General features: G+C 42.8%; 1 long non-coding RNA gene across 1 annotated transcript; it reads left to right on the plus strand.

Moving 5' to 3' along the window:
* The first annotated feature begins 8 nt into the window (after positions 1-8).
* Positions 9-23,415, plus strand: LOC131479497 (uncharacterized). Its single transcript, XR_009244907.1, has 4 exons — positions 9-1,092; positions 16,090-16,136; positions 22,133-22,406; positions 22,493-23,415. It is a non-coding gene; the product is annotated as an uncharacterized LOC131479497 (long non-coding RNA).
* Positions 23,416-24,807: the final 1,392 nt, after the last annotated feature.

Below are 24,807 nucleotides of genomic sequence, written 5' to 3' on the forward strand. Positions count from 1 at the left end.
CGGCGCTGAGGTGTCTTCCAGGATAAGGGCATGTCTCTTCTCTTTTGCTGCGCTGTGAGCTTCGGGGGTTCTTGCGTGGCCTTGGGGTTGTTTTATTTCAGGAATCCGTCAGGCCTAACATGCGGGTTACAAGAAGCTCCGAGGTTCGGTCTGGGGAGCAGTCAGGGAAGCCTTTCGATAGGGCTTCACTGTAGTTTGGCCCACTAGGGAACGAGTGGTGGTGACCTGAGAGGCGAAGTGTTTGTCACCTGGAATCCTACAGTTCTGTGTAACGGAAACCAGCAAGCAGAGCCAGTTTGACGCTGCTTTTACCTGTCAACCAAGGAGTGGTCACAATGCGACAGTGGAGGATGTTGTCCGTGAGCAGACAAGCCTTTGTCGGCCCACAGGCGAATTGGGAAATGAGCACCTCTAGCTCCTTTCAGTTTTATCATTTTGTTGTCTTCTTTGCGAAGACTCCTCTTGATTTGCCCTCGGAGGGCTCTGCTACACCTGACATCTGAGACCCCTATCTCGCATATTCCACAGACGGTACCAGCTCGCTGGCTGCTCCTGCCCGGCGGGAGGTCTGCCGTGGCCCGAGCCTGTGCAGAGGGCCAGACTGCCTCACTGGTCATGACATTCCTTACTGGATTTGGACCCCGTGGACAGCTGGGTAACTGATGTCTTCATTACCCATTTTGGGCATAGTGCATGGAGCTTTTTAAAAATACAGCAGGAGAGCGGCAGAGGTGAACTTGGTGCAATATGAAAACTATCAAGTAAAACTACTGAAATGTGGCCGCTTCAAAAATATAACATTTCAATGAATTAAAAACCACTTTTATGTGACACTCACATGTATTTTCCAAATGTAAGCATGTCTATAAAGGCCTCAAATAGTCCTTACCTAGACGTTGTCAGTCTCTGGTCCCTCTCCACACTTGTGCTGCCTCAGAAGCTGCAGTTTCTCTGCTCAAGCATGTTGGACTAAGTTACTAAACCGGGCCTGGGTGTGCCATATATCCTTGCTCTGAACTTGGACTCTGCCCTCCCAGGTACTTGGCTGTGCTTTGCTTCATCTCTTATTCATGCTGGGTTGCATTTCCAAAGGTAGGAGTTCCTCACTTTTCTTATTAAGAAGGGCTTTTAATTTATGGGAGCGTTATCTCAATTCTCTTGGAACAGCTTTTGGAGGCAGTTGTCTTTTTTTTTTAATTCTCTATTTTGTTGATAATCTTTACATAGTTGATTAGGGCGCAAAGGGTTAAGGGCTAGAGGAAAATGAATAAGACCATTGTTATCACATTCTTTTTTCGTCCTGCAGCTGGGGGGGAGGGGAGAGACAAAGGGAAAAGCCCCATCCAGCCTCCCAGCCATCCCAGGATTCCGGATGTGGGGCATGCTCCAAGGGCTCCGCTCAAGTGGGTTTGATACTTCATCAGTTCTGAATTGTTGCCAGTCTCGCCATTCCAAGCACGATGAAATCACTCCAGAATCCACTGGCTGATATATCCCACCTTAGAATCCATTTACCTAGATTGTCACTGTTTGAGGCAGTTGTCTTAAGAGAAGTTTGGTGACCAGCCCATGGTAACCTGACTGGGACTTGGACACAGTCTTGGGATACCCTGTTGCCTCTGCTACCTTTTCAACTTGTTAAACATGCAATCCTGGACACTCTGAGCAGCTGCATCCAACTGCAGAAAGACAGAGCTGTCTGGAGAACTCCCTCACCTTTCTGCTTCAGAATCGGTGATTCCTCTCACCTCATCCCTCTCATGATTGCTGTTTTTCTCTTCCAGGGTTGGCCCATCAAGATCTTTCTTTGCTCATCCCGAGCTCTCTGGCCTCCTGAGAACTGTTCTGTTTTCAATGAGTCCTTTATTAACATTTTGTTAATAAAGCCTGATGCTTTCTGAAGGGCGAACAAGTCTTCCCTTAGCCTCACCTCTTTTTCAGCTAATTCAGTTTGGGGGAATCTCACCACCGTGTTCCTCTAAAGATACTCTCAACTCTGTTTTCATCACCATTTTCTCTTTTTTACCATTACTATCTGATTATCCCTCACCTCTTTTCTATTGAAACTTGTAGCTCAGGAGTGACCGTACTTCTGGCCATTTCTCAATCATTTCTGGAGTATTTTTCATGTCTCCTTAACCAGGAAACCTGCTTCTTCCGATTTCCTGCCCATCCAAGCCAGGATGCTTCTCCAAATCTTCATCACCAGTTCTCCTTCCTGTGGTTCCCCTCCTTTTTCCATCTTCTTGGGCTCATGATTCTGAGATTGACACTTTTAATACTGGCCTATTCCCAGTGGTTTTGTCCCAACCTTCCATAATCTACATCCAGTTGTGTTCCCATCACTGCTAGCCCCACGTCTTATTCTTTCCTGGACTCCTTGGCTTACCAAACTGTCTTCTGAATGTTCCTGCTTTATTCTTTCCAGGGTGCTATCAGTCTCCCTTCTCTCCAACTTGAAAGCTTACAGTGCCACTGGCCTACTTTTCCTTTTCCCATGTCTAGGCAGGTATAGTCTTTTTTTTCCCCCATCTCCATTGCCAACTTTATTGTGTAGAATTTTAAAGATGATACAGAGCTTTATCACCATCACATTAAGTATCACTGTGGTCTCTAATGATCTACACAGTTATTCCACATTCACTGTAAAAACATTATGTAAGTCCGTCTTCATCCTGAAAACCCTCAGGATTCTCCACCTCCAGAGGAGGAGATCTGGATTCCTTAATGGAACCATGAAATTGGTCTTAAAATTGTTCAAGCACATTTAAGGCCAATTTGCCTGGAACATTTTCCTACCGTTATTATTTAAATCTACCCTTCCTCCTAAGTCAGGCCTGCTCCCCATTGCTTCCCTGAAGCTTTTCTCATTATTTCAAGGGTCTACTTTGAACTCTCTTAGCTCTTTTACCAATATTATTCATTTTGCAGTTTGTGTTATCTTGTTATATTGCTTTCACCTATGTATGTGTGTATATATTATATCTATATATGTGATAAATATGTACACACATATGAAGGCTATTACATCTCTCTCTGTTAAAATGAAAGATCCTTGGTAGCCAACCTTGTACCTACACTGTAGGCATTTAGTAAGGGTCTGTTATTGACGAGACAGAATGATGAACTCAAACAATGGAAGAACAACAATCCCACAATGATGGGAAAGGGAGCAGCCGGGATGTGGACTGGCGCCCATATGGGATGTGCTGTGCTACAATACCACCCCTTTCTTCCTTTTTGTAGCCAAGATTCTTGTCCTGTAATTGTTGCTGTTGTTGCATTTTACTCCCCAAAACAGGGAAATCTAGTGTCTGCTCTCAGCTGTGCCCCTGAAATCACGCTTGTCAGTCACCAGTTACTTCCTATTTGCTAAATCTTGTGTCTTCTCTTCATTGCTTGCCTCACTGAGTTCACTGTAGCTGACACATCTGTCTTGAAGCTCTCATCTAGCTTGCTGTCCACTAACCCTAAATTTCCTTCCACCTCCTTCTCTACCTATGCCTGTTTTTCCCTGCAGTGTAGTACTTCTTCCACTGGACTCAAATGTTGCTATTTCCCAGAACTCTTGGCCCTCTTTTGTTGTAACTTTTTTTTGAATCCTTTCATAATTGTTTTGGTATTTGGAGGTGAGCCATACAAAACACCAATCTGTTTGCTGTCTTGGGACTCTTTTTACTGTTAGTATTTTTATCATATCTGAATTCAGTTCCTCCTTTCCATCCATACTCCTTATTTTAGCTCTTTTTATTTATTTCTTTATTATTATTATTATTTTGTATTTATTTGGAAGGGAGTAGAGTGTAGGAGAGTAGCAGAGAGAAGGAGAGCCAGTGAGTGAAAGAGATATTTCCCATCTTCTGGTTCACTCTCTAAATGGCCACAGCAGCCAGGGCAAAACAAGGCCAAGGCCAAAGACAAGAACCAAGAGCTTCATTCAGGTCTCCCATGTTGGTAAAGGAGCCCAAGAACTCAAGCCATCTTCTGCTGCTTTCCCAGGTGCATTAGCAAAGAGCTGGTTCAGAAGTAATGCAGCCGGGACTGGAACCTGCACCCGTGTGCATTGCAGGCAGTGGTTTAAATCATTGTATCACAACGCCAACACCCAGCTCTTGTTCTTACACTTTGTCTGGGTTCTCTATTCCATGTCCCTATTTCTGATCCACTCTCTTTTATCCTGCTAGTGATTTTTCTTTAATTTTTTTTCTGTTCCCTGTCATTCTTTAGTACCTTCATTTATTCATCATGTATGATTCAACTTAGAATGTGTTTTCCCAGCTGTCTTCATGGCTTACTTCCAATAAGAAGAGTACATTCCATGAAGAAAGGGACTTTTGACTATGTGTCGGGCACCAGATGTGGATCTGTCATTGTTAGAGCAAGCAAAAATTTCTGCTCTTGTGGGTATTGTCTTCTAGGATGAGAAAGCAGTGAATAAACATTGAGCATAGTGACTCAACTCTACAGGGTGTCCAAATGTGAGATGTGCCATGAAGCGGAGTGAGGGACATCTGCAGTACGGGATGGGGTGGGGTGCAATGGAAATGGAGTGATCAGGACAGTTGTTATTGCGATGGTAATATTTGAGCAAAGATTTAAAGGTGGAAGAATGATTCAGACAGATGATTGGAGGAAAGGTATAGAGAAGAGGCTGTAGTTATGAAAGAAATGCCTAATGCATTTCAGCAGTGCATGGGAGTCTGGAGGCCAGGACAGTCTGAGCAAGATACACGGCTGTGTATGTTTCCTCCCAACCTACTGCTGCCAATGCCAGCCTGCCTCATTTCTTGCATTGCCTTATCCCAACCCCAGTATGCATCCTGAGCATCAGCTGCCTTTTGTGCTTGTCCAAGCTACTTGTTCTGCTTAGAAGGCACCCTGGTAACTATCTTTTAAAGCTCAGTTGAGAATCACCTATTTACCGGGTCTTCAGTAGGCACCCCTCTGTGCGCTACCCACGTTATCCTGGTACTCTGATAATGTCTATTAATTTTTCGTATTTCACTTTTCTACTTGTGTGATTCTGACTTCTGCCCTCGTTACAGTTTCACCACACTGCAGTAGGACAATGCCTGTCTGTCTGGTTTGGTTTTTTAAAGATTTTATTTATTTTTATTGGAAAGACAGATGTACAAACAGAGAAACAAACAGATCTTCCATCTGTTGATTCACTCCCCGTGTGGCCCCAACAGCTGGAGTTGAACCAATCTGAAGCCAAGAGCCAGGAGCTTCTTTCGGGTCTCCCGCGTAGGTGCAGGATACCAAGGCTTTGGGCAGTTCTCAACTGCTTTTCTTTTCTTTCTTTGTGAAAAAAAAAATGCGTGATTTAATTATTAAAATGGAGTTACGGGGAGAGGGAGGAAAGGATGGAGGAAGAAAAGAGAAAGAGAGACAGCCTCTGTTTCATTGCTAGAATTGAATTCCATATGATCTCCCTCATGGGTGCAAGACCCCAAGTGTATGAGCCATTCTGCTTTTCTATGTGCATTAGGGAGTTAGATTGGAAGTAGAATACCTGGGACTCAAACTGGTACTCCTACGAATTCAGACATTATGTCTAATTGGGGACACAGAACAACATGGTCCTGCAGTTGACGTTGTGGGTTTAAGAAATGTTCAATGAGCAAATAAATGAGTGATATTAATGTTTCATTCCTAAAGAGTGGATTATAATGACAACAAATAATTTCTGCTTGTGATTTTAAAAAGGGCATGGTTCCTAAAAAAATGAATCTCTAGTGCCATCTAGTGGGTGGCTGCCATGAAAAATATATAAATTATGATTGCTTCTGTGGTTTTTTTGTTCTGAACTGAGAGTAGGAAAGACATAATTGCATAGATTTCACAATGCATTGCTTTATGAGTGTTTGGAATTTTAAGTTTAAATGTATTTGAAATGCCAAGTAGGAGAAGGATGAAGATTTTCCATCCATTCTTTACAACCCAAATGCCCACAATAGCTGGGCTTGGGGCAGGAGAGAGCCAGGAGCATGGAACTTAAAAATTCTGGGTCACGGGCCCGGCGGCGTGGTCTAGCGGCTAAAGTCCTCGCCTTGAAAGCCCCGGGATCCCATATGGGCGCCGGTTCTAATCCCGGCAGCTCCACTTCCCATCCAGCTCCCTGCTTGTGGCCTGGGAAAGCAGTTGAGGACGGCCCAATGCTTTGGGACACTGCACCCGCGTGGGAGACCCGGAAGAGGTTCCAGGTTCCCGGCATCGGATCGGCGCGCATCGGCCCGTTGCGGCTCACTTGGGGAGTGAATCATCGGATGGAAGATCTTCCTCTCTGTCTCTCCTCCTCTATGTATATCTGGCTGTAATAAAATGAATAAATCTTAAAAAAAAAAAAAAATTCTGGGTCACATGGATGATAAGGACCCTAGTATCTGACCCATTGCCTACTGTATCTCCTGATGGGCATTGGCAAGCAGCAGGCACGGGGAACAGAGCTGAGCTCAAAATTGAGATGCCCCAAATAGCATCTTAACTGCCACAGTGAATGCTTGCCTTGGAGATTGGGTTTTTATCTAGAAATCATTATGTCCTGAGATGATTCTGACTGTGGTATCTAATAAACATGAAATAAACCTTCTTCATTTATACAAAATGTGGTATGGTAAGTGGGTAACTCTTCAAGTTGCAGGTACAGGTGAAATAGCTAGAATACAGTAGTTATTAAGTTCTTGTGTAACTTCTTTCAGGTCAGACTGGGAATATACAAGATATCAGTTCCATTATTACATAACTACCTACTATTTTAGAAAAAAACTTCTACTGTGTCGTTCAAGCTCTTCTAGCTCTTCTCATTTAACTCCTAGTTGTCTGACCAAATCTTTACCATAATTCCAGACATTCTATAGTTGATGCAGTGTGGGAACCACACCAAATCTATTTAATATGAATTTCAGTGATTCCTAGACTGTGTACCTTTATTTTCTTGGAGAACTCCCTTTTTTTGGTTTATCACAAATAGGATTAATTTTTAACCTATTTTGAAATGTTCTTTAAAGTACCTGCTATATAAATACATCTTATTAAAAATAAATGTAGTGAGCAGGCATTTAGCTTAGCAGTTAAGATGCCTGAGGTCTCTATTGCACTGTCTGGGTTTGCTCCTTAGCTCTGGCTTCAGACTGCAGCTCCTCACCAATGTGGGCCTTGAGAAGTCATGATGGCTCTGGTCTTTGGATTCCAGGGACTGATGTAGTAGTTGAGGTCCCAGCTCTCAGTTCCAACCAGTGTGAGCATTTGGGTAGTGAACTAGCATGTGGGAGCTTGTTTGCTTGCTCTTTCTCTGTCTCTGCCTTTTGAATAAAAAAATTCTTTTAAAAATGGGGATAAATGCTTTGTGTTTACATGATATTTTATATAAATCAATTTTCCATATAAAACATAATAAAATGGGTAGTAATAGAAATAGCACAGTTAGAGATTGGATTTCATACTGCATATGGCAACATGCCTCTGGTTAAAATTAGAGCAGCAGCTGGGAGTGCTCATACTGCTGTGTTAGAACATCAGTTACAACATTCATGTTGCTAATATTTTGAGAACATTGCATTACAACTTGACATGCACTATTTTTTTATTTTAGGATTCTTTGATTATATTTAGTAAGTGTGTCAACTTTCAAGATTAGTTATGCAAATTTTTGTTTAAAAGGGGGCCTTTGCGAAGGGAGTCTACAGTATGTTTGCCTCAGATACATTCATGGTTTGCTCCTTACCAGAGTGGTAAATCAGTGAGGGCAAAGACTATTGTCTGTTGAATTTCTTTGCATACCCATTATTTAGGTACATTTCCAGCCCATAAATATTTGTTAAGTGAATGCATGAAAAAAACTGAGGCATGGTGAGGTAGAAACATTGGCTTAAGGACACATGCAGCTACTGGTAGAATTAGGGTAAGAATCGTGTCAACTATATCATTGAATTGTTCAATATCACACCTGTCTCCAATCAGCATAGCTTTTAGATCCCTCTCCTGTGATCCCTGGGCCCTTTGCTTTTTTTTTTTAAGATTTATTTTATTTTTATTACAAAGTCAGATATACTGAGAGGAGGAGAGATAGAGAGGAAGTGGAGCTGCCGGGATTAGAACCAGCGGCCATATGGGATCAAGGCGAGGACCTTAGCCTCTAGGCCACGCTGCCGAGCCCGTGCCCTTTGCTTTATTAGAAAAGATTTATTTATTTTTATTGCGAAGTCAGATATATATAGAGAGAAGGAGAGACAGAGAGGAAGATCCTCCATCCAATGATTCACTCCCCAAGTGACTGCAATGGTTGGAGTTGTGCCGATCCGAAGCGAGGAGCCAGGAGCTCTTCTGAGTCTCCCATGCAGATGCAGGTCTCAGGGCCTTGGGCCGTCCTTGACTGCCTCCCCAGGCCACAAGCAGGGAGCTGGATGGGAAGCAGGTCCCATATGGGATCCCGGCACGTTCAAGGCGAGGACTTTAGCTGCTTGGCCACTGTGCTGGGCCTGCCCTTTGCTTTGAAAAGAGCCATCCTGGCCTTTCTTCAGCCACACAACATTGTATGGGCCAGAGAATTCCAAAAATACAACTCCTGGAATATATTTGCTAATTTAAATGTTATTTGTACATAAGAAGGCTGAGACATAATTTGCTCAAGAACACACACTGCTAAACTGTGTGCATTTTCAGTGTCCTCAGGAAGTTAATTCCTCTGCACTGACCAGATTACCTATGTGTGTATTGAGATATAAGGTGGTCTATCACTTCTCGGCCTTTTGGCTAAGATCAAGTGAGATATAGGCTGGTCTGCCAGATGTATACATTTTGACATTACATCCAAGAACTTAGCCAAATGTTGATTAAAATATAGTATTTTAAAATTGTGTCTATATTGAACATACAGACTCATTTTTGTTATTATTTCCTAAATGATACATAGCCACTATTTACAAGGCATTTACGTTGTGTGAGTTTGAGTATTACAAATAACTTGGTTAAATGCAAATCCTTTATATGAGGAACTTGATCATTCGTAGATTTTGGTGTCTACTGAGAGTCCTGGAACCAATTCCCCATTGATTAATTGATTCCCAAGGATCACTGGGTATGTTGTTGCTGTGTACACTTGGCTATATATATATATATATATATATATATATATATATATATATGCTTTAATTGAGAACATGTGTTTGATAAAACATGCAAAAAATTTTTAAAAGTATAAGAACATAGTAAATCCCCTATAGCTGGTCCCAGGTCTGAAACAAAAAATTTTAAATGTTTTTGTTAAAAAATACCCATGCATTTAAAATTTTTATGAGCAATGTTTAAAGTTTTTTTGGGGGGGGGTGACATTATGCCTCTGATGTAGATACTTAGTATCCTCCACTCAGCTGCACCAGTGCACAACATTCTGTCTTTGTCTAACATGCTTCCCCACCCTTTTTTTTTTTTTAAGATTTGCTTTTACTGGAAAGGCAGATTTACAGAGAGAAGGAGAGAAAGATCTATCTGCTGGTTCAATCCCCAAGTGGCTGCAACAGCTGGAATTGAGCCAATCCGAAGCCAGGAGCCAGGAGCTTCTTCCAGGTCTCTATCATTGGTGCAGGGTCCCAAAGCTTTAAGCCATCCTCCACTGATTTCCCAGGCCATAAGCAGGGAGCTGGATGGGAAATGGTACAGCTTGGACATGAACCAGAGCACATATGGAATTCCTACACTTGCAAAAGGGAAGATTAGCCAATTGACCCATCAGACCAGCCTATTTCCCCAACTTTTCCTTTTGTTATTATTTTCTTTGCTGGTGCATTCTCAAGAAAATCCCAGATACCAATTTGATTTAATTATGGTGAGGTTATTTTGAGATGCTTATTTGTAACTGGATATAAAGTTGGAAAATATTTTGCCTTTAACTTTTAAAATTTCCTACTTCATTGCAAAGAAGACTCATTGAAAGTCGGGTCTTTAATACTAACTTTATGAGGGCCCAGCACAGTAGCCTAGAGGCTAAAGCCCTCATCTTACATGCACAGGGAAGCCATATGGGTGCCAGTTCATATCCTAGCTGCTCCACTTCCCATCCAGCTCCCTGCACTTGTGGCCTGGGAAAGCACTAGAGGATGGCCCAAAGTTCTGGGACTCTGCACCCACCTAGGAGACCCGGAAGAAGCTTCTGGTTTTGGATTGGCTCAACTCCAGCTATTGCAGCCACTTGGGGAGTGAACCAGTGGATGGATGGAAGATCTTCTGTCTCTCCTTCTCTCTGTAAATCTGCCTTCCAATAAAAATAAATAAATCTTTAAAAAATAATGACTTTGTGACTGTAGCACTTACATGCATGCACATATGTATGTATACTTGTCATGTCCTGCTGCTCACGTCAAGCAGGTTTTTTTTTTTTTTCCCAGGATTAGGTGAGTCATTTATCTTACAGGCAGAGAACACATGTCTTTTTGTCTTACAGGCATTCCACTCTGTGTTTCCTTTTTTTTTTTTTTTGGAAGAGCTGTTGAAAATGATAAGCAAATAAATGCCTTTTTTCCTCCCTCACTTTTTTTTTTGGGTGACAAAATCTGAAAGTGATGACTGTAAAAGGGCAGATGATGATTTAATGTAGGGCCCTAGTCCTAACGCCAGCCTACTTTCCTGAGCTACAGTGCACTCACATCTTGGTAATAGCACTAGAGCATGAGTAGGTAATAATATATCATGGCACATACAGAAGCCCATGCATTAGTTCCAGGAATGTTGCTAGGAAATAATGTCTCTGGTTGCAAAGAAATATAAATAACCCTCACCTACAGAACCAAAGCCTAGCTGATTATTTATGTATTGACAGTAACTTTTTTTTCCCTTAAGTACCTATTTTCTCAGTAACATCTAAATCTTTTCTGCACTTTAATAATACATTTTTCATTCTTCGTGCAGTGTGCCAGACATGAAAACCGTCTCCCCATTTAGTCATGAGGAGTAAGTGATATTTTCAGGAGATTATGATGTGATAAAGTCCTCTTACTCCTCAGTATCCCAAGCCTCTCTTTTAGTGTTTCATCCAGCAAAATCCTTTGAGTGGTGGTCTGCAGCTGCACTGCAGGCAGGGTATGGGGGATGATGCACCTGCATGTCTGTTGCCAAGAGAGAACGGTCAGTGAGGGATGAGATTGATTTGGCAGCTGCCTTTGCAGTGCAAAAGCACATTTCCCTCCTACCTGGATACAGAGTAGCTTGGATTGTGAAGTAGGAAGAGTAGAGGGTGGGTGAAGCCCCTCTCCCTGGCCCCCTTTCCAGCCTCCTGAACTGCCAGGATACTGTCACTGTATCAGACTGGTACTGGCTGACACGAAGGCCAGTGTCCAGAAGCGGCTTTTAGGCCCTTGAAATGTTAAGGGTAACACAAATTAAGGTAATACTTGTAGTGTGTACTACATACTGATCTTCAAAAATGTATTGTGGGAAAATATAGATACTTCATTAAGAACGTATGTTAATTGATTGTTAAAGTAATAATGTATGTTACATTTTCAAAGATTTACTTATTTCTTTGGAAGACAGAGTGACAGGAAGAGAGATACTGATCTTCCATCTGCATGTTCACTGCCTAAATGGCCAAGATGGCCAAGGTTGGTCCAGACTGAAAGCAGGAGCCTGGAACTCCATGTGGGTCTCTGCTTGGGGGGCAGAAACCCAAGTACTGAGCCATCCTTCTCTGCCTACTCATTCACATCAGCAGGGAGCTGAATCAGAGGCCATGACTTTACCAATGCCATCTCTTATTTTTATTATTTTAAAATGCAGACTATTTATTTTTAGAGTAGTCTCAGGTTCACAGCAGAATGCTCACGTACTGCTTCCGAGACATAGGCCCTGGCTGCTTCACCATCAACACCCAGTGCTGGAGCGATGCATATGTTACAGTTTTTGAGCCCAAATGAACACACCACTATTTCTCAAAGTTCTTAATTTGCATCAGGAATCACTCTGAATATTACACATTCAGTGAATTTTGACAAAACTGTATGATATGCATCAACCATCCTACATAATTAAAAAATTTGAGGGTGGCTGGCGTGGTGGCTAGCTGGCTAGTCTTTCATCTGTGGTGGTAGCATTCCATAAGGGTGCTAGCTGGCATTCTAGCTCCTCCACTTCTGATCTAGCTCTCTGCTAGTGTTGCCTGGTAAAGCAGCAGAGGAGATGGCCCAAGGGTTTGGGCCCTACCACCAACGTGGGAGACATGGGAGAAGCTTCTGGCTACAGACTGGCCCAGTTTTGGCCATGGTGGCTATTTGGGAGTGAACTAGCAGATTGACAATGTCTCTGTGATTCTGACTTTCAAGTAACAATAAATCTTTAAAAAAAAAATTGTGGAGAATGAAATTGAAAAGGTAGACTTATATAGAAGCAAAGTGTTGCAATCCATGCTTAGCTTTTTCCACCACTGAAGATCTCTCATAATATTACACAAATTGTTTTTAAAGCTTTAAAAGTCTTTTGGCACCACCTACTTATCCCTTCCTTCCTCCTTCAAGCGCCTGATAACCCCCATCTCTGCTGTGGCCAGCAAAGCCAGTAACGTAGACAGGAAGAGGGTCTGGGGATGAAGCACAGATAGGAGACCAGTGATGGTGGAAGTCTTTGCCAAGTCTCCTTTTATTGCTCCTTCACCTCTCTTTATATACTCTTCCCCCCACATCCTCATTTAGCAGGATATTGGATATAGATGAATCCAATTAGTCTAGATGTTTTTAGCCACAAGCCCAGTTCCTGTTCCTACCCAGGCTAAGGAGCACTAATCAGCTCCTTAGCCCACAACACATCTCTCTAGCTTCATCTTTTCCAGAGGGCCATATGGTCAGAGTCATTCAGTACAGAGCCTTCCAGATGACCTTCTCGCTTAGTCAGATGCACTGACATATCCTCCATATCAGTCTGTGGCTTGGTGGTTCATTTATTTTCAGCACTGAATAATATTTCATTGTATGGGTGCACTACAGCTTTCCTAAAAAGTATTATTTTAACAAAAATATGGTAAAGCAAGCCCATTAGTAAAATTAACTTCCACTGGTTGATTTCTACTTTTTAAGAATAGAATATAATTATGTAATTAGAGTGAAGTTTTGATCTTGTGCTTAATACTGCTTAAGATGCTTGAATCCCTCATTAATCAGAGTTCTTGGGTTTAATCCCTGGTTCTGGCTTTTGTTGCCAGGATCATCCAATGCAGACTCTGTGAGACAACTGTGATGGCTTAAGGAATTGGGCTTCTTCTACCCACATGGGAGACCTTGATTGAGCTCCTGGATGCTGTCTGTAACTTGTTGTAGTCCCAAACGTTGTGCATATTTGACATGCAGAATCACAGAGCTCACTGTTTCTCCTCCCAAATGGCTGAATTGGTAGGGTTTGGGCAAGGCTACAGCCGGGAACCTGGGACTCTGTTTGGGTTTACCATGTGGATGATAGTGCTCTGAGTGATTGGGCTATCTTCTGCTGCTTCCGCAGGGACATTGGCATGGAGATGGATTTGAAGGGGAGCAACTGGGACTCCAACAGGTGCTCATAGGGGAAGCCAGTGTTGCAGGTGGTGACTTTAACTGTGCCACACAGTGTCAGCCCCTCAGTAAATTTTAGTGTGTGTGTATACAAGTTCTTTCTTATACTGAAGCTGAGAATCACCTGTCTTTAGTCCTACTCATAGATTCTTGGCTTTTTGAACCCACTGGTTGAATAGTCACTTCTGTGTTTTCCCAGCTGTGCTCAAGAGCATCTAAGGGACTTGTCAGAATTATTGAATTGGATCAATGTACACTACAGTGATCTGGTAAAATCCTGTTCTATTTCTAAACTTTAGCATTCAGACAAGGCCTACTGAATGCTTGCTTTTTCCTTCCTAAGTCATAATGAAACTGGAGGCAGGAAGATTACTTGATAGACTGAGGCAATTGTTACCTAAATGCAACTGCTCATCCGAGCAGAGTCCTGCAGTTCTCTCCTTCCTACCTCTGGCAGGGACCTTGCTCACTCTGCACTTGTGACCAACCACAAACCCTTGTGAGAGTTCTTGCCAAAAGGTGGGCACCCTTTGTGTTGGCTTTTTGACTGGTCATTGCCCTACCATATGCACATGTTGTGTGGAGAACCTGTGCCTCCCTGTGAACGTTGGTAGGAAGGTCTGATTAGCCCTTTTCCTTGACTGAGCAGATACTCATGTGAAGGACTCAGGAAGCCTTTGACAGTAGAACAATCTAACATCAGCGCCGAGGTTTATGGCATCCCCTCTAATAAGAACTTTTTCTTAGTCAGTGGCCAGGAGGGAGAATGGGGAGGGTGGAAGGGAAAATCCCTGAGTCTATGAATTTATCATGACACTTTTTTTAAAAAAAGACCTTCTTCTGCACTGGAGGCTTCTACAGTGTCATAATTGCCTGTCCTTCTTTCCCTACAATTATAATAGTGATCATAACTGTGGGGTAAGGTTCATCCTTCATTGTGATGGGACTGGGGAGGCTTCCTTATACTTGATCTCAGCCAGAAGACTAAGAAGCAATGAGGACACCAGTCTGTTTGGACACATGGCCCTAAAGGATCCAGATATGTCCAATCTAAGCACAAACCAAGACCTCAGAGGACTATTCTCCTTTAAATTAAGTGTAAATTTTTCCTCCAGATAAGCCCTTTTTTGTTTACACTATGTGGCACTAGAGGAGAGCCTGTGTGTGTCCCTTTAACACCTTGTTCAGTACACAGATATTTTCAATCGTGAAGGACTGCAAAAAGTTAAGAGTTTTAGTGAGAAGAAAAGAAGAAAGAAAAAAAAAATTCCCAGGATCCCCAGGACAGAAAAGATTGTAATCTGCCTGGCCCAAAAGCAGTCCTAGTACTCAGCAATTTCATTCAGTCCCATGGAGCCCAGCTGCCCCACGATGATTCAGTTCTCCTTTTCTGAAGATTGGTCCCATGCTGGTTTTATTTTTCGTCTTTTCATGCCCCGTGGTCCTTTGTAACATTGAAAATAGTAGCCTGGGGTTTGGGGAGGCCATTAGCCAATTCAGTCCCCTTAGCAGCATGCACCTGCTGAGTCATTGTGCTCTAAGTTTCAAGTGTCCTCTGACATTGCTTGAATCAGTTATCTATTTGGACAAGACTTTCCATTGTGTCTCAGCTGTTCAAACGTTAAACTGTATATTCTTGGTCAAATGGAGGTAAAAAAGCAAAATTGCTTCTATCTTTCCTGTTGTAGTTTCTTGATATTCTTTGGCCCTGCCTACCCCATCAATGTGCTTAAGAAATTTTTTTTTTAATTCTTTTACACAAGGTTAATGTTAGGGACTGCGTTCTATCTTCCGAAATTTACATGTTGAATTCCTAATCCCCAGTGCACCTCAGAGAGTGATTATATTTGGGGATATGGTCTTTTAAAAGGTCATTAGTTATAGGAAGCCAGATGGGTAGATCTCAATCAAGTGTCCTTGTAAAAAGATGAGGGAGAGATGCCAGACCTACACAGGTGCAGAGGGAAGGCCCTGTGGGACATAGCAAGCACACAGTTGTCTTCTCTGCAAATCAGAGGAATCAGGGTAAACAAGACCGTTAGCACCTTGATCTTGGACTTTGGCCTCCAGAGCTGAGAAAGTAAACTTATGTTGGCTAAGCTGCCAGGTTTTAGCATTTCATAATGGCAGCCTCGCCAAACTGTTATAACCATACAGTGTCATAAACTGTTTCATTTTATCTATTTATCATTGCCTTATTTGAAAGACAGACACAGCAAAATTGTCCACCTGCTGGTTCATTCATCACAATACCTGCAACAGCCAAGTCCTGGCCATGCCCAAGCCAGGAGCCTCAAGCCCCATCCAGGTCTCCTGGGTGGCGGTAGAGACTCAGGTGCTTGAGCCATCACTTGTTGCACCCTGTATTGTACAGCAGCAACAGGATGAGTAAGAAATGGAGGAACTAGGGATGTAACCAGACACACTGACATAGGATATGGGTGCCTCCAAAATGCATTTTTAACTATTGAGCCTATGAAGGATTTAATTGTCATGGTTACGAACTGAATCGGGTGTTATTTAGGCATGGATTCCTAATATAAATTTTTTCCCACTGCAGGAACTCATTCTGAAGTACACTCAGACCTGATCTGACCTTGAAAGTAGGTAAGTGGAGTGCTCTGGCTTGTGAATGTGTGAGATGGAGAGGGGCATTTAATGGTGTCAAGTGTTTGCCTGACAGGTGTGATTCTTAATCCAGATTGTGTTGATTTCTTGCTCATTACACTTAAGGAGCACAAAATGATGTCCTTAGAGTATGGTAGGCTTACTGTTTTTCCTAGTCTTGTTTCTGTTGGTGCAACAGAATGAATTGTGAAGCTAAGTAAATCACAAAACTAAGGGGTTCGTTTGATTTATGATTCTGGTGGCAGGAGGTGCTGGCATCTTGGCCAGGGCATCACAACATGGCAGAGAAATGGAAAGAGACTAGATCCTGATTTATAACAGCCCATTCTCATGGGAATAGATGCAGTCCAAGACCAGCATTATTCCCTAATTATATTCTAACTGGTTCCACCTCTTTGAAAAAAAGATTTATTTATTTTTATTGGAGAGTCAGATATACAGAGAGGAGGAGAGACAGAGAGGAAGAACTTCTACCTGCCAATTCACTCCCCAAGTGGCCACAACAGCTGGAGTTGACCCTATCCAAAGTTAGGAGCCAAGCACTTCCTCCAGGTCTCCTGTGTGGATACAGGGTCCCCAGGCTTTGGGCTGTCCTCGATTTCTTTCCCAGGCCACAAGTGCAGGGAGCTGGATGGGAAGTGGGACCGCTAGGATACGAACTGGTGGGATCCTGGCACATACAAAGTGAGGACTTGCACCACTAGGCTACTGTGTAGGCCCAGGTGCCACCTCTTTAAGGATCCATACCTCTTCCCCTCCTCACTGTGCTGGGGAGGCCTCCAGTACAGGACCTTTTGCAGGGACACACTCAGACTCTCTCCAAACCACAGCACCCAGGCAGCCCCTGTGAGCCGGGGAGGGCCTGAGCACAGAAAGGGGTCATTGCAGTGCCCTCCAGGGAGAGGAGCTGTCCTCCCTGCAGGAACTGACAGTCGTCATCAGCAACCAATTCAGAGCAACACGACCAACACTTACATAATGTGTGAGCTTATAAGTAGCACTTGTATACATGCTCAGACTCTCAGGCATGGTGTGGCTTGTGAAGATAGAATTGGATTTGGTTTTGTTTAACCTATTGGGGGGATTTGGGATGTATTAGGGAACCTCTTAGAACCTGTTTTCTGTCTTCAATCAATTGCTGACAATGCAAGAACCATCGTGATACCCACCTTAATAGGAAAAGGATGAAATAAGAAATATCTAGAATGATATTTGACATGCAGGAGCACACAGTTTTTCCTTCAGTACAGGCTATAATTGGTTTCAGTTGACTTTCATGTGAATTACATACATGTTCATATGGATAACATTTTCTTTGACATCTTGTTTTGTTCCAAAATGCTTGACTCCAATAGCTGGGTGTGGAAGCAGTAGCAGTCTGTATTATCAGCAAGTGTCTCCTTCTTCCTTGTTGAGAATCACATCTTTGTTGTGACAACACATCATCTTTCACTCTTATTGCTTTTTTTCAGTGAAGCAAGGATTTGACCCCATGGGAGGGCAGTGAATTAATCTAATGAAAGAGATACTTGAAAAACTACTCTTTCACATGGAGCTAGACATCAGGGAGGATCTGCAGAGAGTTGTGGAAAGATAAGATAAATAATACACAGGGCCTCGACGAAGATTGACTGGATCATTTGGGGAATGTGAATAAAAGAGAAAGAGGTATTGAAGATGATTTTGATTTTTCTTATACAATCTCATGTAGCTGGCTGTGATTTGGCTTTTTTCGGGGATGCCTGCTTCCTTTCACTATAACTAGCATCTATGCTGGAACCCTGTTACACGTCGAGTCTCGCCTACTCCAGGTCTAAGATCTGGTCCCAGGACTTGGATCACATGTGTATCTTGAATACTAAAAAATTCTATACTTTTATCTCTTAGAATCTAAAATCTTTTACCTGTAATGCTGCATGAATTGTTTTTAAAAAAAATTTTTTTGGATGATTTGTACATACTTAATTAGGGTGATAAGGGTCAAGGGCTATAGGAAGATGGGTGCTACCATTATTTCCATATTCTCTCTCTCTCTCTCTCTCTCTCTCTCTCTCTCTCTCTCTCTCTCTCTCTCTCTTTCCTTCCTGTATTGGGGAAAGAAAGAAGATAAGGCGAGAAGCCACACCTAGCCTCCAAAATACCACTGTATCCTGGGATAGAGGACAGTCACTTGACACCACCCCAGGGTCCCAATTGTGGGGCATGCTGCGAGGGTCCTACTCAATAGGCTTTGATAGTTCAACAGTTCTGAATTATTGCTGATCTTGCCACTGCAAGCACAATGAAATCTCTCCAAACTCCACTGGTTGATATAGTCTACCTTAGAGTCTCCATTTACCCAGATATTCATTGCCAACACTTGGCTGGGGTAGTTGATCAATTTGTTCTGTCCTCCATCCTCTGTTATGTTACCAGGTGTCCTCTGTAAACTCCAATGTATTGCCATATCTTCCATGTGCACCTGGATATGCTGTCCGCTGCTCTAAGCCACTGAGGAGGCCCAGCTCTGACATATACACTGTAGGATCAGACCATGGAATCTGCAATTCTTTCCATGGTTGGGGTTCTGAGTCCAGCAGTTCAGTTGGGGGAATCCCCAAAGAAACTTCATCTGAGGTGATCCCAGACCTGACTCTTGTATGTGCTTACCAAAAATACAGGGTATGGCACAGATCATTGACCCAGCCAGCTTATGCACATGATGGTGGTTGCAATTGCTAGGTCAATTCTATTTCCAGCCCTATCTGCTGCACAAATCAATGTATGTTAGAGCCTAGTCCGAACCAGCCACCCACACACTTGGCCTTCATGCAAACCAGTGGGAGCTGTAGCCTAGTGAGAGCAACCTGCAATAACCCCCATCAGGCCTGCCTCTTCCCTGGTTCCCGTGTTTGCCAGCTTGTACAGCAGATTGGTCCAGTCTGTCCTACATCCCATCCAGCTCTCCTACATGTCAGTGAGCCTTGAAGCCTAGTTCAACCCACCCAGTCCCCTTATCCAGCTCATACATGTGCCGGTGGGTTCCATTTTCTGACTAGCCATGCTTGCCCCAGTCCTGGTTCTCATGCTCACCAGTTGGAGTGGCAAACCAAGAGGGAGGTGCCCACTATTTCCCCACTGGGCCCACTCCCACTCCCAGATCTTGCACTTTTCAGGTGGTACTACAGTTTAACTTGACAGAATTTGCCACCCCCATGCCAGCATCTGCCAGCTGATGCTGTGGCAAAGCCCAACAAACCCACACCTACTCTGGCTTATGCATGCACCAATAGGAACAGTAAATCCAGCCTGGCTTTCCCCTGATCCAGCTCACATGAGACCAACAGTGTTGTACCCTGCCTGGCCTGGTCTGAGCATGGAAGACTAGATAGAAAGGATCTGGTCTCTGTTTTGAACAGTTTATAGGCTAAATTAACTGAGTGTTATTGGTTGTTGTAAAGGAAAAGATACACTACCAAAGTGTCTATAAAGTTCAGAGTTAGAGCAATGATTATCATTTGGAGTAAAGGACGTTATAACTGAAAATACTAAGCATATCTCTTAGGCCAGGCAATTATATTTGAACTGAGAAGTTAAGATTAAGCTCAAGGTCAAAGTTATGGCTTTGAGATGAGTCAGGCAATATTATCATTTGGAGCAGCCATGCCTCTTGTAGCCAGGAACTCCTGGAGTGATAATGACAGAGTCCTCTTTCCAATCAATGACTTAACTGCTGTGACCCAGCACACACCATCAGTAAAGGAGTAAAACAATCTTCCTGGGGAATGCACTTGACCTCTTTCACAGAGCAAATCTTTAAGGACTGTCTGAGCCTCCCTTATTATGTTATCATCTTTAAGGAAGCCAAAGTGCCATCAGTGGAAAAAATAACAGTGTATGATTTTTGTGGTAAGTTGCATGGATTGGCTTTGGATCATTCAGAGAACTTAAGGTGGAAAGAATACTTTTTGGACCTTCAGGGTGGGTAAAATGTAAAGAAAGATAGGAAGGAGCACAGTGATGCTTCTGCTTGTATGTCTCTGTGTATTTTCATAGGTGATGTTCACATTGAAACTCCTGAGAATGTTTCTTGTGAAAGGGGGAAAAGGCTGAGGTTAGAAGGCAGTTAGAGTCTGAATTAGAGCAGTCAGGTATATGTATGAAAACTTCACCATCTGGAGAGAGAATGGGAATTACAAGTTTCACCAATAGATCCAAAGCACCCTTACATATTCCACAGGGCAGAATTCTTTTTATTTATATAATAATGACCCCATACCCCTTGGCTCCTCAATAACCTATAGATTTAAGTCGTTGAACTTATAAAACAGGTTTACTTATTACCTATGCATCGCTGGTATACTGTATTTCATTTTTGTACAGTCGTTTGTCCCATCAAGTTTGTTCTTTCTTCTGAAATGGCTTGACCTTTTGTATTAAGAGTTGAACATCACTGGAAATTTAAGGCATATGTCATATTCTAGTCCATACAGTGGAGTTGATCAGAGGCATCTGTTGTCATGTGCATTTGTTATATGCTCACCAGTAAGGCCAGAGGATTAACCTGTGTTAGAAGTGTTTCTGCAACTAGAGTTTGGTTCAGGAACAATCTTTCCTAGAAAAGTATGTCAGGTACAACTGGTAATATACCAGGGCAGAGATGTTCATAGAGTCCCCAGGAAATCTGCCCTTTGGCAGTTAGATTTTCTGTGGATTACATCCCTCACTGACTACCAGTGTGGCTTTGGCAAAGTTTTGTAACCCAGGAAAACCAGTTGCTCACACTTTACCTGGAATCTTCAGGTATTTATCTGAAAGGTGAGAAGATCGGCAAGTAAGATTTTAGGTTCTTACAGTTCTAGAGTTGGAGATTCGATAATTCCTCAACAGAAGACAGACTTTTTGAACTTACAGTAATTCATTTGTCTCTCTCTGTGTATTTTTCTATTTATCTGGCTCAAGCCCACTGCTGCAACTATTTCCTAACTTGTATTAACCAGGGTGACATAAATCTAGTGGAATTTCCTTAAGAAACTATACCCAGGCACCTGGTTGTATTCACAGCTCCCACATTTCCCTGCCATAATGTACTTATTCATGCAAGAAATGTTCTGAAGGTTTGTTATGTGATAGACATTAATATTTAGAAACTTCCCTACGGTATTTTCGAACCCATCTTCCACATCACTCACTTTCTTTGACAAAGCAGACAAGTAACAATGTAGGAAATGTGTATTTAATCATTCTGAATGGTCAGACTCTAAAATCAAGCTTTCTGTAACTGTGTAATACATTTGTGGTGAGTCCCAAGTTCCAGGAAGGCAGTAGTCATCACACAAAAAGTATGGGAGAAGGCCTAGAAACACAACATCCTTTTCCATCCGAGCTTCATTCCACAAGGCCTTATTTCAATTCCTGCTTTCAGAAGTCTCCGTGTGTTTCAAGGAGGGGCCCTGGATTGCAAGAACAGGGTCCTGAGAACTGAATTCAGAGAGACCTTGAGATGGAATTCTGGCATCTCTGTCAACAGAACTTAGTTTGCAGGGTAGTTGGAAGGGAGAGATCCTAAATGGTCATGGAGTTGAAGATACTCCTCTCAGAAATTCCCCACAGGCCTTGTCAACTCAGTTTGTGGGAAGATGCCATCCTGGTTGCCTGACATGGGGTTCCAACTCTCCATGCTGGGGCAGTCGTCAAAGACACAGAAGCCAAACATGTATTTGCTCCCTTATCTTCCACTCTAAGTCAGGGTTTCTAACCTTGGCATGATTGGCAGGAGCTGGATAGTTCCTTACTGAACAGGAATTTCTTCCCTATATATTGCAAGATGTTGAACAACAGTTCTGGGCCCCATTTACCAAGTGCTAATAGCACCATGTCCCTACCTCTCAAGTTGTGACTACCAACATTATCAACAGACATTGTCAAATGTCCCTTGAGGAATAGGGGTGGACAGGGTGTGCAAACTTGGGCCCAGTGAGTCTTCATTGCTGTAGATGGTGATGGAAACTGAACCTCCAGTTGTCAACACAGGATGGAAAGTTGAAGCCCACTCCTTGTGATGACATCATAAGTCCTTCCCAGATAAAGTGACATTGGTTTGTTTTTGTTTTATTGGTGCTCAGATTATTTAGAAAGTGAGTGTCATCCAACTACTTTTGCTTACTAAAATTATTTTTTCATTCTTTGGCATGTATAAGATGGGGAGGGAGCCAAGGTACTTTCAAAGGCATTGAAACGAACGTGAAACATTTGATGTACCTTTGAGTGGTGCAACAGCAGCTGACCAAGTTTTTTCATGGCATGCACATCAGTTTAGTTTGTGGAACACAAGATGTGAATATGCCATGAGGGAGACTTGCCAGGAGCTTCCCCAGAGCAAAATCACAGCACGCGAGACTGAAATTTCAGAGCCGAAGCAGATACACTTCCCATCCTCTCACTGCCCGGGAGTCTACAGGAGGTCCTTGAGAAATGGGATGTGCCTCTGGTACTCATATTCAGTCTCTGCACACTTCTCCAGTTCTTCTGAATTAGTTCCCTAATCTTTCATGTATGTCCTTAAAGACAGACTTGCTTGTATAGGAGTCTTCCATGGGCTGCTTTTGATGCCCTTTTGTTTCCTGTTTTTGTTTGTTCACTCCAGGCTTCTAGATGTGAATGTATTCCCCCTACCCCAGAAATATAAAAGTAGGTCATCTCTTCTGGTAAAATAGCTCCGTAGATTCCTGGGATTCTGAAAATAACAGCAATAAGGCATCATTATAGCCATTCAGCAAACTTCTTTTGAGAACTGAAACTCCCTGCCACTGTACCAGTGGATATATTGTTTAGAAATGGGCTGGTTTTTCTGTATTTTGATGTCCTATTGAGGTTACATGGTCCCACAGGTTGCTTGAGCAAGGGACATGGTTTGGAATTTGCCCTTATAGGAGGTCATTCCAGTGGACATGTCAGGGAAGACAGACAGATCCTCTGAGCAAACAGAACTAAGATATGAGGTGTGGCCAGGCTCCCAGGTAGGGGTGGAAAAATGGCTTCTGCCCCAGTTCTCAAGCAAGATATATGTGTGACCTAAAATGTCACGGTCAGTCATAATATATGTCTCGAATAATGACTGGATCATTTCCAATTATCTGTTGGATTGAAGGTTTTTCCTGTGTGGTTCTAGAGAGGAAGAGGTGAGGTGGCAGCTGATTGTATAACACTGTATCATCCTAAGTGCACTGCCTGTGAACATCATCCATTCTGTGTATGTTACGGCTTTTTATATAAATATATATATATATATTAAGGAGCTGCAAATGATTGCTTTTAGAGGAAAATGTACAGATAATAAGCTGTACTTTATAGGTCCAGCTGTCTAGTTGTAGGTTATTAAAAAGTCTTTTGCAGTGTTGTGAGAATTCAGGGAAGAAAGAAAGGGTTCCTTCTACTTGTAAGATTGCCAAGGGGCACTTTCCTCAGGGAAACCTTCTTCCACTGATGACAACTGTGAAGAATGAGAAATGAGGGTAACAGGTAAGTTTTCTTATGAAGAATTTACTGTGTGCTCTGCACGGTAATAAGAGCTTAGGAAGCAAAAGGAAGCATGAAAAGAGGCAGGTCAGATCTTTGCCTGACCTGGGGACTGAGCAATCTAGGCAAGGACTTGAGAACCACTCGGAGAGTGTAAGATCAAGGATGTGTGTATGTCACAGGGGTGAAAAGTCCAAGGACCCCCAGAAAAGGGGCTGGGAGCTAGGAAGTGGCATATGCGAGTTGCTATAGAGTAGAAATTTACAGAAAGGGGCAGTGGGAGAGGGAGCAAGGGTGTGAGAGGAGGAGGAGGATGCTCAGGGAGGGAGGTCGTTAGAGGGTTGTGACTGCAGAGCTGAGAACCGTATCCATGCAGCGGTGCCCCAGAGTCCATTTATCTTCCAGTGCAAAAGAATTGGGTGATGACAGTAGTGTGGGACCACCCCGAATACGTTACCTTGCTTCAAATCAGCTGAAAGAGGAAAAGGAAGCAGCAAGTACCAAGGTTTTAGAACTAGATGAGGTATGAAATGAGGAAGATGGGCTTAGGATCAATCCGAGAAATGATGCAACGGGAACCATGTTCTGGGGTTGATAATCCACTGACATGGAGAGCAGAGAAGACACAAAAAAATTGCTCTGATGCTGTGAGCCAGTGACCTGGCGAGGAAGCCACTGAAAAATGGAGGGAGTGCTGGCTTTAGGGCCTTGAGGAGCTCTCTCACACACGGATTCCACATGCTGGAGGAGGAGAGGTCCTAGCAGTAATTGGAACTAGAGGAATACAGTGAGTAAGAAAAATCTCAAGACGTGCCCTTGGTGAGTCATCTGCCCATCTGCTGCCCACAGGGACCCTACTGGAAGGACAGGAGAGAGGTGACTTAGGTGAATGATTATGTCATTATGGGTAGCAGTGGAATTTGGGGTAATTCAAGCTAAATTTCTCCTCAATAAGATATTTTTACCTTTGTTGATGACTCAGTAAATGAAAAGGTATTTGAGTTTACACAAATATTGAATTGTGTGGAGGTTTTTTCCTTTTTTTTTCTTTTTTCCTCTATCAGTAAGATCTTTGCGCTTCATTAAGCTAACAAATGCTTACTTTTCATAATCCTGCTGGAAATCATGTCAGAGCCCTGGCCTCATTAAATGG

The sequence above is a fragment of the Ochotona princeps genome, chromosome 2 (genome assembly GCF_030435755.1).
Source record: "Ochotona princeps isolate mOchPri1 chromosome 2, mOchPri1.hap1, whole genome shotgun sequence".
Lineage (NCBI taxonomy): Eukaryota > Metazoa > Chordata > Mammalia > Lagomorpha > Ochotonidae > Ochotona > Ochotona princeps.